We start from the raw sequence: 16,636 nt of genomic DNA on the forward strand, positions 1-16,636 counted from the left end.
AAGTTAAAAAGATTGACAATGCTGTCAAACTTTCATGTGTTGATAATCAAGTTTAATACCGATAATGTTTGAAATAATTCTAATAATATGAAACAAAATATGTCAATGCACCATTTCGATTGGGCAAAAAGTAGTCATTTCTTCAAAGTCAGAACAGAAAAAAAAAGATTTATGGAAGGACGTCTTGATAGTATTATTTCCTTTTCTATTTTACCCAAATCTAAAAGAAATATACTGGTTAACAATTAAAAAGGTGTTTGATAGGAATGAAGTCCTTTATTTTTTCTGACTACAATGTCTACTAATTTTTTTTAATATGACAAAATAACGAGCAAAACTATTTCTTGCAATGGCACACACAGAGAATATTTTTTTTCGTAAAAAGCAGTAAAAAAATATCTCAAAAATATACCATGGCCAGGACCTGACAGTTTTTAGCAGTGTACAAATGAAAATCATCCGGAAAACTGCGCTTGCTGTCATTTTAGGGATCATGCAACATTTCACCTATTACCCATAAACAACATAGGTTCTCAATTACTAAAAAAAGTTCTAAAAGAACATTTTAAATCAGAGTAAACATTGAAACTTCCTTATATACAGTCGAATTTGTCTATAGGTTACACAAAGCTGGGGCCGTATCAATGAAAGTATCCTAGGTTATGTCCTAAGATAGGTCTTAGGACATTATTTAGGATGGTTAAGGACGTGTCTGAGACATGTATTTGGATGTAAAACAAAGCTGTCTTAGGACAGTCATAACTACGATGGTCCTAGGACCATCCTAACACATATTTATTTAGCTGAAAAGAATATATAGATATTTCTATGACATAGATATCATTTTATTTTAATATTTATATATGTAAAGAGAGGGAGGGTGACTTTTATGTGGAAAACAATTAACGCAAAATAAAAGTTAAAGATGTAACGTAATACTAATAAATACGTTATTTAAAAATATGATGGAAGATATAAATGATTCTAATGCAATTTGGATGTAACAATTTTTTTCATTGGATAACAGTTGCCGTCAAATCCACAGTTGACCAGGCGTAACTAAGGAGAGACCCGCCATTTTGAATTGACGAATCAACAAATGTTCGATTACTACTATATAATCAAAAATAAAACATCACCTACCTCGAATTTGCCGTTTTAATGTAATTTTATCCAAATTTGAAGCGTACAGGTAACAAAATAACCTCCAGTTTGTAAGTTTCCGTTTGTATGACGTCACGTTTAGCCATGACGTCTTTGTGCCAAAATTATTCATGAAGTTTCGCGGATTTTTTTTATTTGTCAAATTTAGACATTTATACAAGTTTTATCGTATTTTTTTCTTTTTGTAATGCATTAGAATCGGAATAACAGTACTGTAGTTGAAGAGTTGCCACCGTCAATTTTGATTTGACGGTCGCAAATCTCCGTTTTACTGTCTCCGCTCCGCGTCGTCAGTAAAACTGCATTTGCGACCGTCAAATCTACAATTGACGGTGGCAACTCTTCAACTACAGAACTGTTATTCCTTAATTTTAATATGAAAACAAAAGTAAATAGTCACAAGACTTTGTTAAATGCGATATTCGGGCTGCAATTTTAGTACGTAAACTAGTTTTGTCCTTAGGTCCACTCGATGTCATTACATGTATCGAATGAGGATAAGTTAAAAAAGAAATATTTTTTTCCCATATTTAACTTTTTATTGCACCGTTATGGTAAGTCGCACAAATGTTGCTTTACTGATAGTATTTTTTAGGCTTCTAAAAAGACACCACGAAATAATTTAATGTAATACAATTGAATCTTTAACAAAAATTGAAAACAAAAATGTTTTATTAATCTAATTCTTAGAACAGTTTGATGGTTCATTCTGGCTATTCCTACATTTTGATTTGTATAGGTAAAATAGTAAAATTTTATGTAGGAGTTCCCAGAATTTTTTGTGTAAACAATGGGATTATGTAGGATTATCTTGTAACAATACTAAACTAATGAGATCTAATGAATCAAGGTAAATGCAGGTTATTCTTGTGGAAAATAGAGAAAAAGAATAATTTATATCACAATCTTTTACTTCATTTAATAATTTCATAGCACAGTTTATGAAAATAAGATTCAAATGCACAATATGAATTTATAGCTTTAATGGCATGCACAAGTAGTTCTAATTATTTCGAATGATATATACAAGTAAAGAATCAATGTTAAATCATTCCTTTAATAAAAGCTATAAATTTTGAGTTGCACTAAACAAAGCACCAAAAGTATACTAAATTGACATTATTTATAGCACTCACATAGTAATGCATTGAACATGGTTGAACAAAAAGAGAATACAGAGTCTTAATCAATGCGCAGGAGATGAGAAGCAGCATCTCCATAATCGACTGGAGTATGTTCATCGTTCTGTAACATTATTTTCTATTATTATTTATATACCTATATAATTTAGGACTTTTTATATTATATTCATTTTAAAAAAAATCATAATTTGTTAGACTTCTTTGTGCCTGTCCCACGTCAGGAGGCGAACATTGTGGTTGTCGTTTGTTTATGTGTTACATACTTGTTTTTCGTTAAAAAAAATATATAAATAAGGCCGTTAGTTTTCTTGTTTTCTTGTTTTACATTGTCATATCGGGGCCTTTTATAGCTAACTATGCGGTATGGGCTTTGCTCATTGTTGAACGCCATACGGCGAGTAAAGAACTGACTAAATTCTTTGTGCCTGTCCCATGTCAGGAGCCGAACATTGTGGTTGTCGTTTGTTTATGGTGTAACACCACTTATTCGGGCCCGGCCAGAAAGCACATACCAGAAAGTAGTACATATTTAACGCAAAATAGTTCCTACGCATGAGTGTAACTTTCAAAATATGTAAGGTATTTAGGTATTTTTGGCATCAAATGAAAGCTGAAGGACTGGTGATCATTGTAGAATACTTTTGGACTTTAAATTTGATATATTATAAAAACTGCAGCAAATTTTAAAAAGAGGGTACATTTGGTCTGTTTGTCAGATCTGAAGTACCTGTTTTGGTACATCCGAAGTTCCAGGAACCAGTTCTTTCTTATATGCCATGTAAGGTATGTGGATTTTTTCAGTAGCAGACACCATAAAGTGTTACTTTGACATGCAATGATTGCCACTTTATTTGAACTTAAAATGAAAGAGGTGTGCCTGGTTGAAATAGAGGAATTTAACATAGAAAGTAATCGGACCATGAATTAGTGGTGTACTTCCTTATGTGTTACATACTTGTTTTTCATTAAAAAAAATTATATAAATAAGGCCGTTAGTTTTCTTGTTTTCTTGTTTTACATTATCATATTGGGGCCTTTTATAGCTAACTATGCGGTATGGGCTTTGCTCATTGTTGAACGCCATACCGTGACCTATAGTTGTTAATGTCTGATGTCATTTTGGTCACTTGTGTACAGTTGTCTCATTGGCAATCATATCACATCTTCTTTTTTTATATTAGAGGCTGAAATTGAAAGTGTTGGTAGCTATTAATCTTCTTTTTAAATACGTTTTTTTTCAGACTTTCCCGACTTTTAAATGCTTTAACTACTTTTTCTTTCATTTTATTTTTATTTTTCCAATGCTTTTACTCCCTTTTCTTTCAATCAAATTTTTTTTAAAGAAATTCCATGTTATTAAAATACTTAAAATTATTACTTTATGCATGTTTTCAAACAAAAAAGTCTCATTTGCTACATATAAGTAATGATTTTTATCTAATTTTCACAGTACCAAAGTAGACACTAATGACTAAAACAACATATTTTGCAATAAAAACGTATTGTTCTTCCACTAATCCCCGATGTAGGAATAGCCAGAATAGTCAAATACAAAATGGAAGAATAGCCAGAAGACACCCAGTTTGATAGTTTGATATTGTATTAGTATTTTTAGTATTGAGTTTATGTCATATTGCTATTTTTATTACGTTTTAGGACATTGTAACCTTTAGGACTATCATAAGACACCTATTTGTATGTCCTTACTTTAGGACCAAATTTAGATCCTATCTTATTTTAGGAGACTTTCGTTAACCTGACTTAGGACTAAGACGTGTCTTAATACCATCCTTAGACATGTCCTAGTCCTAGGGCAGCTTCGTTGATACGGCCCCTGGTTCGTAAAACGTTTGTATCAGGGAAAACATTTTTCTTTGAATTTTAAAACATGTAGGGGAAACGGATTTCCTACATTCACAATCATATAATATTCCGTATTTCTGATTTTTTGCTCGATAACGTAAATTATACGACTTTTTTCATAACTACGTGAACTTGTGCCAATTTTCGCTGGTCTTTATGCAAACAATTTACAATTGTGCAGTGAACGGAGGCACCTATACATAACCTTATAATTCTGTTTGGAAACAAAAATAAATTCCCAATATATAAATATACATGTATGAATATACATTTATCATATACTTAGACTAAATAACATATGATTTTACTGTATGATAATAGCATTAAATTAACGTAAATTCCATAGTTTTCGAATTGGTGCTTAGCTGGCTGATATGAAAAGTTTATCACATGCTTCGAGTGTTATCACATGCCTTTCCATAACGTTATCGCATGGCATTCCGTTGAAACTCGGCAAATTCTGGATAATACACCCCAATGCTACGTTTTCACTGAAAAACATTACAAAGTAGTGTACAGAACAATTATTTGGATACTGGAAAGTATATTTTGAAAATAATAATAAAAAAAAAAAACATCAAATTATTAAATGCATTTTTTAAAAGTTTCAAACATAATTTAGAAAGTTACTTTACAGAAAAGTTGACTTTTCCAAACAGTGTTCATTATGAATAATTTTGATTTATTTTTTTTGTCGTTTCGTCAAAATTTAAATGTTTTTCTTCTCTGTTGAGGCATATGATAGAAAGATTTCATATCGAATGTACTAAATTTGAATTCCGACGTCCGTGAACTTTTCACTCTTTTAACTTCTATTTGGAAACCACGTAAAAGGATCAATATATAATATATGAATCTGTGATTTTTCTCCATCGTTGAAGCATATGATAAAATTATCATAACATGTCATTTTTCATATCGCATGTATTATCAGCCCTCGGTCAATATCAGCCCAAGAGCCGCATGGATCATAATAAATACGATATGAAAAATGCCATGTAATAATCTGATAGTATTCTATGTCGTGTATATGATTGGATTTTGTAGATATAACTACCGCACAGAAAAAGTATCATGGATTTCGAGGCTTTCATATTCAAGGTTTTGAATTCTACCCTTGTTGAAAACCTGTGGAGACCTCTTCAGTTCCTTAAAACATCAATCATTTTTTTATAAATTGAGTGCCGTCTCCCTGAACATGCTAACACTGAAGTCATATCTTTTCATTTTCATATTTTTCCCTGTTTGTTTCTGTTGTCTTGATTGTTGGAACGATTAGTGGTATCTAACAATATTTACGAAAACTTTCTGAGAATTATGAATCTTTCTTCTCTGTCAGATATGGATCACTACCAATAATAAAATCAAATGCCGTACATCGCATCTTATAGAGGTTTAAATTTCAAATATTCGTCAATAACTTAAGATATAGAGCAATTTTGTCTTCAATATTTCAAATGTTAAAGGGTACATTTATATTTTTAACTTCGATTTGAAGGAAATTTATTTCAGTTTTTTTCTGTGACAAAGTACAAGCATGTCGGTATTGCAATGTATGATTCATTGACATAATTCAGGGGACATAATAAACAGATAGGTATGAAAAAGAAAAGATATGGAGTATTCTGCATCAGACGAAAGAAAAACTATTACAGTGTTGAATCCAATAAATATTCACAGTGCAAGCAGTATAAAATATCGACATTGAGCAAATCCAAAAATGATTTCCTCGTAACAAATGACAGAAATTTCGGAGATCCCGCATTTGATCCTTTACCGTTAAAATAAAAATGCCAATGACAGAGGTTGATTTTAAAAAAAATATTTAACTGTGTTAAAAAAACTTCGACTTAAACAAGGAAAACTTACACGTTTTGACATGAAATATTTTGTCGATGAAGAAAATTAAATTATGTCACTTCTGAAATAAATTTGTCGATAACGTAACTTATTTTGACGGTAAAGAAACGCGAATTCGATCACTACTCTGTTACGGGCTATAGTAATCTGGAATGGGTTGATTTCGGATTTCTTTTAAAAGATGGAACTGCATTCCAATAGGTAAAAAGTATCCTGCATGGTTGCATCTGGTTATTGGTCTTGGTTCAAACTCGTGATAGCTATTTTCAAGCTGAACTAATGAATTGACAAAAGCTTAAATATGTTTAACCAAATAATAAACTCGCTATTATAAATATTATTTATATATCTTTTTACAAATGTTTTACAACAGCTTAATGCTGCTTCGTCAAACTATGTTATCACTCCTCTGCAACCTACTTTTTTCTTCCGAAATCAGAGGCGTAACCAATTGGACGATCAATGCATTTGAAAAGAGGCATTTTGTTATGTGTAACCAATGTGGATCACTTTAAACTAATTGTTAAAATGTATACTCTACATGAAGTTTGGTATAAATACGGCCAGATAGAAATAATAGTAATGCTACACATCAACTATGAGTTTCTAAAATAAAGAAAATGCAAAATGAAAAGGAATTAATTTTTATGACAATTAAAAGCATGGGTATTAAAACCATGATATTGCAATTTCGAAATTAAGCAAACAAGATTTAACGACTGACAGTTCCAACCACTGACGACGAATATGATACGCTAAATCCTGTCGGACGGCCAACAGTTAATCGTCAGCCATTATTTACTAAAACCAATGATGAGCGTAATGGTTTTTCCAGTGCATTATCAATTCATATCGTCACTTGCCTTTTCAATCAGGTGTAGCAACCTAGCATCGGAACGTACCACGGAAAGCACAGCTTGTCAGGTTTGAAAAATAGAAATAAAAAAAGAAAACAATTTAGTCTCCAAAACAATTTTCTAAATCATTTTTAAATCCAAGAGAAACCATTACGTGAAAAAGAATCACTTACTTTAACATGTAGCCTGATTAATACGTGTTAAATTTGACTCCTAAATTTATTCATTGTGAAATCTAAAACGTTTTACCGGTCAGTTGAAGAAATGACTTCACTTAATTTTCAAATTTATCAAAGTGAAAAGTTAGATTGCTGATTTTCCCGTCACTTATTTAGATTTTAGAAAAACAATCGAATATTTGCAAATAGTCTTATCACAACATCGATAAATAAAAGCATTTTTCTTGGTTGCTCCTATTTGTGTGTACACTGAAGTATTTTTTTGTGTTATTGAGTAAACAACGTTAAGTAAAGCAATTTATCTAGTACATTACTAATATTAACCATTTATTATTATATAATACTTCAGACGACCGTCGGTTTTGAGACAACCCGGCTGAAAATACTTTGGTCTATGCATTTTATTGATATAAGAACAGATGTGGTATGTGTGCCAATGAGATAACTCGCCATCAGAGTCACAATTTTCAAAGTAAAGCATTATAGGTCAACATACGATCTTCGACACGGAGTCTTGGCCCACAACGAACAGCAAGCTATAAAGTGCCAAAAAAATGACTATTGTAAAACCATTCAAACGGGAAAATCAACGGTCTAATCTTTATAAAACACGAGAAACGAGAAACACTAAGTCTTAAGAACAACATCAAGACATGAAAACCACTGAGCAACAGGTTCAAGTCTAAGGGAAGATGCATAAAAAATGCAGCATTTTTAACCTTCATTCTTCCCTAAAAAAATGATGTAACATTCACAACACAAATGGACACACTATTAAATATCAATTAAAATAACTTAACTCAATACACCGAAGGAATTCATTTTCATCATGACACAATGTAAATACAAAATCAATAAAATAAGAGTTATATGTCAAACTTATTTCGGAAAGAAAAGCACAACATTGACAGTATAGAAGTGTACAATATTATTGTTATTAATTTTTTATTACTTAATTATTTTTTTTTCTATAAAATTATGTTGATTTCTATTTCATAATTACATGACATTTTATTTTAATTGCTTTTACAAATATAAGTGTATTAGAGAAAAGTCTACGCAAAATGTTGTGAAAATGTTTTGACAGATTCATGTTTAAACGTGTTCGATAAGATTTTTTTGATAGTTTTTTCTTCATAAATCATGTTGTTCATTTTACATGAAATTTCTGCTTTACTAATTTATCGTGTTGTTTACAGTGTAAAATATTATTTTATTCCAAAATACAGTGTCGTTGAACTTCAAAGTAAAGGAAGAGCTGGAATAATTGTGATAACTTATATTCAGTTATAGGTTAAGTGAATTGTTTGTACCGAAATGAAATTGTCAATGCTTGATCTTTTATCTTTTTGTACATTTTTTTTACGGATTGAAATGACAAAGTTTTTCTCCCTCGCAAAGTGCTTTTCCTATTGTCCATAAATTCAGTCTAACAGTTTGTGTTGTCAACCAGTTGAACGTGCCCGTGTCTTTAACGATGTGATACATTTCAATAAAGTCATTAAGTATAATTACACTCACTTATCATTTAAAACTTCACATGCTTTATAGAAACACAGATTAAGTTTGGAGGTTTGATTGACCCTTAAGAAAAAAATGCCATGTATATGCATCAATCTTTTCATATATGGTCGCATTTATAAATTAACTGTCAACAAAACTTTTGATTTTTGAAATACTAATGTTTTTCTACCTAATGAATTACCTTAGCTGTATTTGGCAAATCTTTTTGGAAATTTGGTCCTCAATGCTCTTCAACTTCGTACTTTTTTTGGCCTTTTGAACATTTTTGGATTCTAACGTTACTGATGAGTCATTTTTAGACGAAACGCGCGTTTGGCGTAAATATACATATTAATCCTGGTATCTATGATGAGTTTATTTGCATATATTTGATATACAGATTACAACAAAGTGTCAATATAACACGGTAGTAAAATCCTTCAATATTGCTTTTACCGTTACTAACATATTTGTTTGGTTTTTAATCAATCAAAATATTACTAAAGATGATTTTGTTAATAAATACTAAGAATGACATGAATGAGCTTAGGTGAAATTTAATAAATCAAGAGTTTAAATTGTTAATGTTAATCTGAACAGCATTAGTCAAGCATCAAAATAAGCTAGAGATAATAATAGGTCATCCTTTTCGGGATATCTGATTTTTTAGAATATGGCGGGACAAAGCTGACTCGGGCTTTTACTTTTTATTTGCATTGGTATAATTTGGGTCTCCATTACTACAGAAAGAAAATCAAGAATCTGCTAAAGTTTAAGTAAATGACCTTTCATAACCATTTTAAAAGTCGTATATGAAAGATAAATGTATGATAAAGGGCAATCTGTTTTACCCTGTATCGTACATTCGTAGGGGGAAACATCTGACTCAAATTTCAATAAACTTATTAACGTAACAATTTTTTGTTCGACAAGTAATACTTGTGTGAGAGTATGAAAATTTGCTCTTGTTCGACTTCATATTGTCCGATTTCGGAATAAAAACCACTAACGGAAATAATGTGATACAAATATACGTGTATGATACAAGTACTTGAGGTCAATGAGAGAATGAAAAATATTTCCTTGTGAAGTTACAATATTATGATAGAAAAGTTATTTAAGTTATAATTTATCAACGATGGCTAAAACAGCAATTTTATCATTTGGTTTCATTTTCTACATTACGTTCGGTAAGCATAATATTATTTGAATGATATCACTTTGACTAGCAAAAGTGTACGTTTACTCATTATTAATGTGTCTGTGTGATAAACTAAAAAAAGAAGCAAAAACCATTATTTGAAATGATGGATAAATTATAATTCTTGGTAATTGATAATTTAGAGAAAAGAACATGCCAATTATAATACATCAAAATACTGTCGCAAGCAGCATACAGTGGATAAGTTATAAAAAATATTGCAAACAGTATTTTTATGATGATGTATAATTTCTTTTCTTCTAGTCAATCAGAGAAATTAATAAGTAGCATAATTATAATGCATTAAACAGGTAACGTTGAATCACAACCTCATATTTATCTACCATGAACTAAAGATATAACGTAATACTAGCGGTACGTAAATAACAGTATATCTTGTATTCAGAAACAAAATAAAATCTACTAATTTAGATTCGAGATTGGATTGAAAGATCTAACTATTGTATTTAGGGATGTGCCTTAATGGAAAATAACGACTGTTCACACAATTTGTAGGGTTGCTTCATATGTTTATATTGCATTTTTACCTTCCATCTTTGGCATCAAACTGTAGCCTTTCAAATCATTGGTATTTTGTAGTGCCCAATGACATCATTATTTGATATAAAGATTTGTTAAGATTAGATAATGCAATTGTACCTATTTTGTTTCAGATTTAGTAAGAGTACAACATATAGATTCACAGAAATTTCTGAAAACCAAATGGATGACTCATTTAGGTAAATATGATAACATATTTCCTGTAACATGACCTGTGGACGTAAATAAACATACAATTTATAGTTCAACCAGATGAATTATATAATGTTATATTGCTTATATTTCATAAATAATTCGTGCTGTCTATGTTGTAAATATTACTCATAATTAATAATTTCTTTCCATAGGTAATGCATATAATGAAAGAGAAAAAAAGTTTTGACCATTTACATCGTCTGTATGTTGACTTCTACAAGTGTTCTTGGTGATTTAGACATTTAGATCTTTGCTCATTGACACACACAGTGTAAATGTAGCGCCGTTTCCTTTTTATGATATACTTATTCATATTTTTTTCATTTAACAAAAAGGAAGTTTCATAATATAGTATTATTTTCTCTATATGAACCAGATAGAAAGGAAACAACTTTCATTGATCAGTATACACTAATATGTAGTGTAACCAAATTGTTTGATCTTGTAAACATGCATTGCTGTATACCCCTTAGACGGTAGTTTATGTGTTTTTCTCTTTCTCCTTATGGGATAAACAATCGTATTCGTTTCTAATAAAACGTAAACTATGCTTTCAATAACTTCTAAAAACAATAATTTTACGGACTATGTTAATTTATTTTTCTGAAACTATGTTAAAGGACTCAAAATATTTTTAAATTTTCGCCTTTAAAAACAAATTTGACTAAATAAAGAGGCAAACTCATTTCCGGGGAAAAGCTGTTTGGTCTTCGAAAATTATAATCAATGTTCACGTTGTATAATCCGACACTGCAATTTAGATCGTGGGATAAATGTGTGAGTTAAATTGAAAGCAACATAAGTAGAACAAACAAAACAACCTGTACAAAGTAAGGAGTGAGACAGTTGTTTTCCCTTCAATAGATGATTTTGATCTTTTGATTTTTTCAATTACAACAGTATTTTCTAAGTCGAGTGTGTCTATTTTTTGTGTTGGTCTTTGTATTATGTTTCCGAGTTTTGTTTTCTGTAATTAGTTAATACTTCAGTTTTATCATGTTTATCTTTTATATGCATTTGATAAAATGTACTGTTTGCAATAACATAAATTGTTCTAAATCTAAGTCGGGTGTATCTATTTTTGTGTGTTGGTCCTTGCATTTTATATCCGGGTTTTATTTTCTGTAATTAGTTAATACTGCAGGTTTATCATGTATATCTTTTATGTTCATTTGATAAAATGTACTGTTTGCTAAAGCATCAATTCATGAAATTGTTCTAAATAATAAGAATGTTATGGCACAACCTGTTTTAACTTTTGATCCTCAGTGCTGTACAACTTTGTAGTTTTTTCGAACTTTTGTATCTGGGCGTCACTAGTAAATCTTGTGTGGACGAGGCGTGTTTTTGGCGGATTGAATTTTAAACCTGTCGCCTTTTGTTATCTATTCTTCATGTGTTTCTTTGTTTAATATGTTTATATGTATTTGTATTGTAGTCCTGTTATATTATGTTGTCTTTTTAATGTTATATTTAACATTGCCATTGAAGTGCGAGGTTTGGCCACAAAAACAGGTTCAACCCACCAATTTTTTTCTATAAAAATGTCCTGTACCAAGTCAGGAAAATGACCATTGTTATATTGTAGTGCGTTTCTGTGTGTGTAACGTTTTAACGTTGTGTTTCCTTTGTGTCCTTTGTTTTCTCTTATACTTGAGTGTGAATTCACATTACTATAATACGTGTCACGGTACTTTTCTATCCCAAATTCATGTATTTGGTTTTGATGTTATATTTGTTATTCTCATTGGATTTTGTCAACTGCTTAGTCCGTTTATGTGTGTGTTACATTTTAATGATGTGTCGTTGTTCTCCTCTTATTTTTAATGCGTTTCCCTCAGTTTTAGTTTGTTACTCGATTTTGTTTTTTGTCCATAGATTTACGAGTTTTGAACAGCAGTATACAACTGTTGCCTTTATTTTTTCTGTTTTGAATTTCTCTTGAGTTCGGTATTTTTGTTATTCTACTCTTTACCATCAACATGATCAAATGGGGTAAACTTTATTTTTCAAATTATTATACAGGTTGTTTCAATGTTAATGGATTCGGAGATGTGACAAACATCAAAATGACTACCATAACCAACAATCAACCTAAAACATGTTCTAGATTGTGTAGAAATTGGAATTTCTTCGCTCTGCTTGCAAGTATTTGTGTATATTTAGTTCTGTTCCAAATATCATCGGACAAATTAAAATTGCCAGCACCTTCAGTTGTACGTTTATTTGACGTCAACCCCTGTAGAAAAGAGCACAAGATTATACTACAAAATCTTGGTCATAATGATTATACCTTATAGCGGGTTATTTTCGTGATTTGCATTGAAAATAGTTTTTGAAACATTGTGGCGGATTCAAAACTTTTATCAAATCAAATCATGTATTACTAAATGTATACATGTGCATGTACACTTTTAAATTGGAAAAAAATGGCGATTTGTTTCAATCTGTGAAAATTAGCGAAGTTTTAAAACACCGCGAAAACAAACTGCTATTCAGAACGTTAGATAAGAGAATCTGATATAACTGTAAACGACAACAATTGTTACCGGATACCAAAGGACCCGGAAGCAATTTGCAGTTTTTGTAATAAAGTCATAATGGAATAAAGAAGAATTTTAAACACTATATTATACAATGAAGTTCATGGTTCATATTTATTTCCAAAGAATTTCAATTCTTAATGGTTCCTTTTTAAACTATTATAATTCATTGTTTGATACACATTACTTGATGTTTGCACTTAACCGTAACTTACATAAATGTGAAGAAAGAAAGTGAGAACCTATAAACGGTCATTGGTGAATACGAACAAATAATAAAAAAGCATGTTCTTTGCGAACCTAAAACCACTGTTGTAATTAAGTTATACTTTTTCATGAAAATAGTTTTTTGCATATACTATTAAACAGTGTGTTTCCTTTATTTAGGGTTTCACATGTTTCTGTTTTGATGACGACACTTTTCAAAAAATGAGGAAAAGTGTGTCCAACAGATGTTATAAGCATTGTCCCGACTATAAAGACAATATGTATTGTGGATCCGTTGACATGCAGTATGTCAATATATATAGGCGTGAAAAAGGTATTAAAATAAGTAGAAGAAGTATGCATCAAGTAAATATTGTAAGTTGCTTTGTTGTCAGACTTGTACGTAAATATAAATTGCCATTCATTTCACCTGTGTTCAGTTGTAGTTTTTAACATCTGAAAAAAAAGGATCGTAAATTTTTTTAATTCAGTCATGCTCTTGAGTTATTTGGTTTGCTTCTTTTTGCAGTGCATCAGTATGTGCAATTTTAAAAACAATTCATAGTCAAATAATAACTTCAATGTTCTTTTTTCATGTAAAGTTGATTTTAGACGCTTTTTAAGTAATGTACGTAATTTGCTTAGTCATGCATTTTGTTAAGGTTCATTATTTGAATTGACTTTGCTTTGAAACCATGAACAAAATGTTAAATATTTCGGATAACAAATATCCTTTATCAGTAACAAATCGAATGGTTCTTATCTTGGCATTTGGCAGAAAGTAATAATAATCTTGAATGCTATACAAATTATCATGAGCTGGTATTTCTTTGATAATAATGATGTCTTGTAGGAGGAATACATTCCTTAAAACTATAAGTCTTAGAGTCCTACCCCGAAAACTGAGTTACTGGAAACTATAAAGTGATGATATGGACTCATTCTTTGTTTTTTGATTAATGCCCTCGGGGAAAATTATCCTTAATCCTTATCTAAAAACTTTCCGAAGTAAGTCTGTCTACCCTTGTCCAACCCTTGATGTGTTCTATGATAGTGATTGTTGGTTTGTTTTGCAAGTTACACTGCAAATTATAGTGTATACGGACCATTTTAGTGGCAATTACATGTTTGAGTGTTCGGAAATCAGCTCTCATTAATAAGTCTTTCAGACTTGCTACTATCCAAAAAGCTAAAACAGGAAGTTCGGGAAAGATGTTGAATTATTTTGGATGTTTGATATTTATCTACCAATTGGCACGGATGAAAAGAGAGAGGTTAGTAAAGGCGGGAATGTATTTGTTAATATTTGTTTGTAATTGTTATAGTCTGTTAAAACAAACGAAACTATTTCGCTTCGCCTTTTCTGTTTGTATTGTAATAGATAACTGCGGCTGTTATTGTTAGCAATCGCAAACCCCTGATGTGTATCTAATTTCTTTTAACTTCGTTTTATAAAAAGTCCACGAAGTTCCTGTAATTTTGTATTGACAGCCTCTTCACAAATCAGAACTTGACTACAGCTTTGGAGAAAAAGGTACTGATGATTATTTGTAGGTTTACAGTAAAGGTCTGTTGATATGACACAGTATTTAATAGATGTAGTTGTGTCGCAGACAGATATCTTAGAGTCGGGACCCTCATATGAAAAATCAAATTGACTGTCGGGCGTTGTTTGATTGTTTGATAACATCATCCAGATGTCATTTAATTCACTTCATGTCATCATCAACGATAAACCGGAAAACCAAGACAGAGGGTTAAATAAGGATGCTGAAATGATTTGTTTCTCTCATTTGCTTATGAAATATTGCCGTACGACGGTTCCATTTTCGTCCCAATCGTTGACCCATTTATCTTAAGAGAATGTTCCAATTGAAAGTGACATGGTAGCATTTCAGAACCAGAGTAAGTTGCTTACTTAAACATTTGGTAGGTGGTTCTTAAGTGTTGCGCGAGTCCTATATTATGATTGTATTCCGTCATTATGAGGTATCTTGATATACAATGTAATTGAGATGACATCTAACGTGACAAGGACAGTTTCCGATGGTAGAGGTTTATAAATTAAAAGGTAATCTAAAGTGTCTTGAATTTGAGATTTGAAATTTTCTACAATAGAACATAACGTACAATAATTTTATACAGGTTTGATTTTCGATAAGCTGGATCAGGACTTAGACTGTCTTGCTGCCATTAGACAAGAAAATCGAATACAATTTAAACAAATATCATGTAACCAGGATGTTTCGTTTATTTGTAGTGGGAAAAGTAAGTACAAATTGATTGACAGAATTCATACAAATAAGTCACGGTAAAGGTTCCGTATATCTTTGGTATCAATCTTCTGTTGGTTTTTTTCTTATTTTGTTTTTTAAAACTATCTTGCTGTGCATTAATCTTATTACTAAAGCAATATGTTGAATACACAAAACCAGGCACTTCGTATTAGAAAAACAGGCATTAATTGCCCTCAATTTTAGATTTTAATGATACATTTTTTGTATTATTGAAAATTGTCAATTCATTGAGTTTTTTACATGGATCACCAGTCTTTCACCCTTCATCAGATACCTTATTTACTACAATATATGCTACATAGTTTAAGATTTTTCGAAAGAACTATTTTGTGTTGAATATGTACTTCCTATCAGTATGTTCCTGTTTGACCGGGCCCGATTCTTTTTTGTTGTTGTTTTTTTTGGCACGTAGTAATTGTGTGTCATGGAGGGATGTCCTTTATCCTTTGTTTTTCTGAAATTTAGAGTTACTTGCATTGCGGGAAAAAAACACAACTACATGTTAATATCATCGTTATTTCCTTAGAATACCTTACTTAATAACAATCAACATCTAATAAGAAATCCCGAACTATGCTTTGTATTATTATTGAAAAACCTCTCATTATATACGCATCTGAACTGCCAATTCTAGATCCAATATTGCCTGATTATGTTGGTCCTGTAATTTTTGGCAAACGTTGATGAATGTTGGGTTGTTTTTAACTGTCACATTAAAGTTGGGTTATGTTTGATAGTGACATAAATTGTTTATTGCAACAGACTTCTGTGGATCCTCAAAAGAGTTGTGACAAAGGTTTGTTAAAGCACAGATATCGTGACACTCTCTTCGTACTATGTTTCGGATTTATATTCCCCATTATGCGCGGACGTGGATGCGCACTTATATATCACGAACATACAACTAAATGTTCAACACTTACACGGGTTTTATTGACAGTCGAAAGAAGACAAAAGTGATCATATGTATATTACATAGTCAGCCTTTGGTTTTCATCAATAATATGATAAATTGATTTAAATAAAACACTTTACACTTTTTTGTTGTTTCAGATAGACCTGAG

The sequence above is a fragment of the Mytilus trossulus genome, chromosome 7 (assembly GCF_036588685.1).
Source record: "Mytilus trossulus isolate FHL-02 chromosome 7, PNRI_Mtr1.1.1.hap1, whole genome shotgun sequence".
Lineage (NCBI taxonomy): Eukaryota > Metazoa > Mollusca > Bivalvia > Mytilida > Mytilidae > Mytilus > Mytilus trossulus.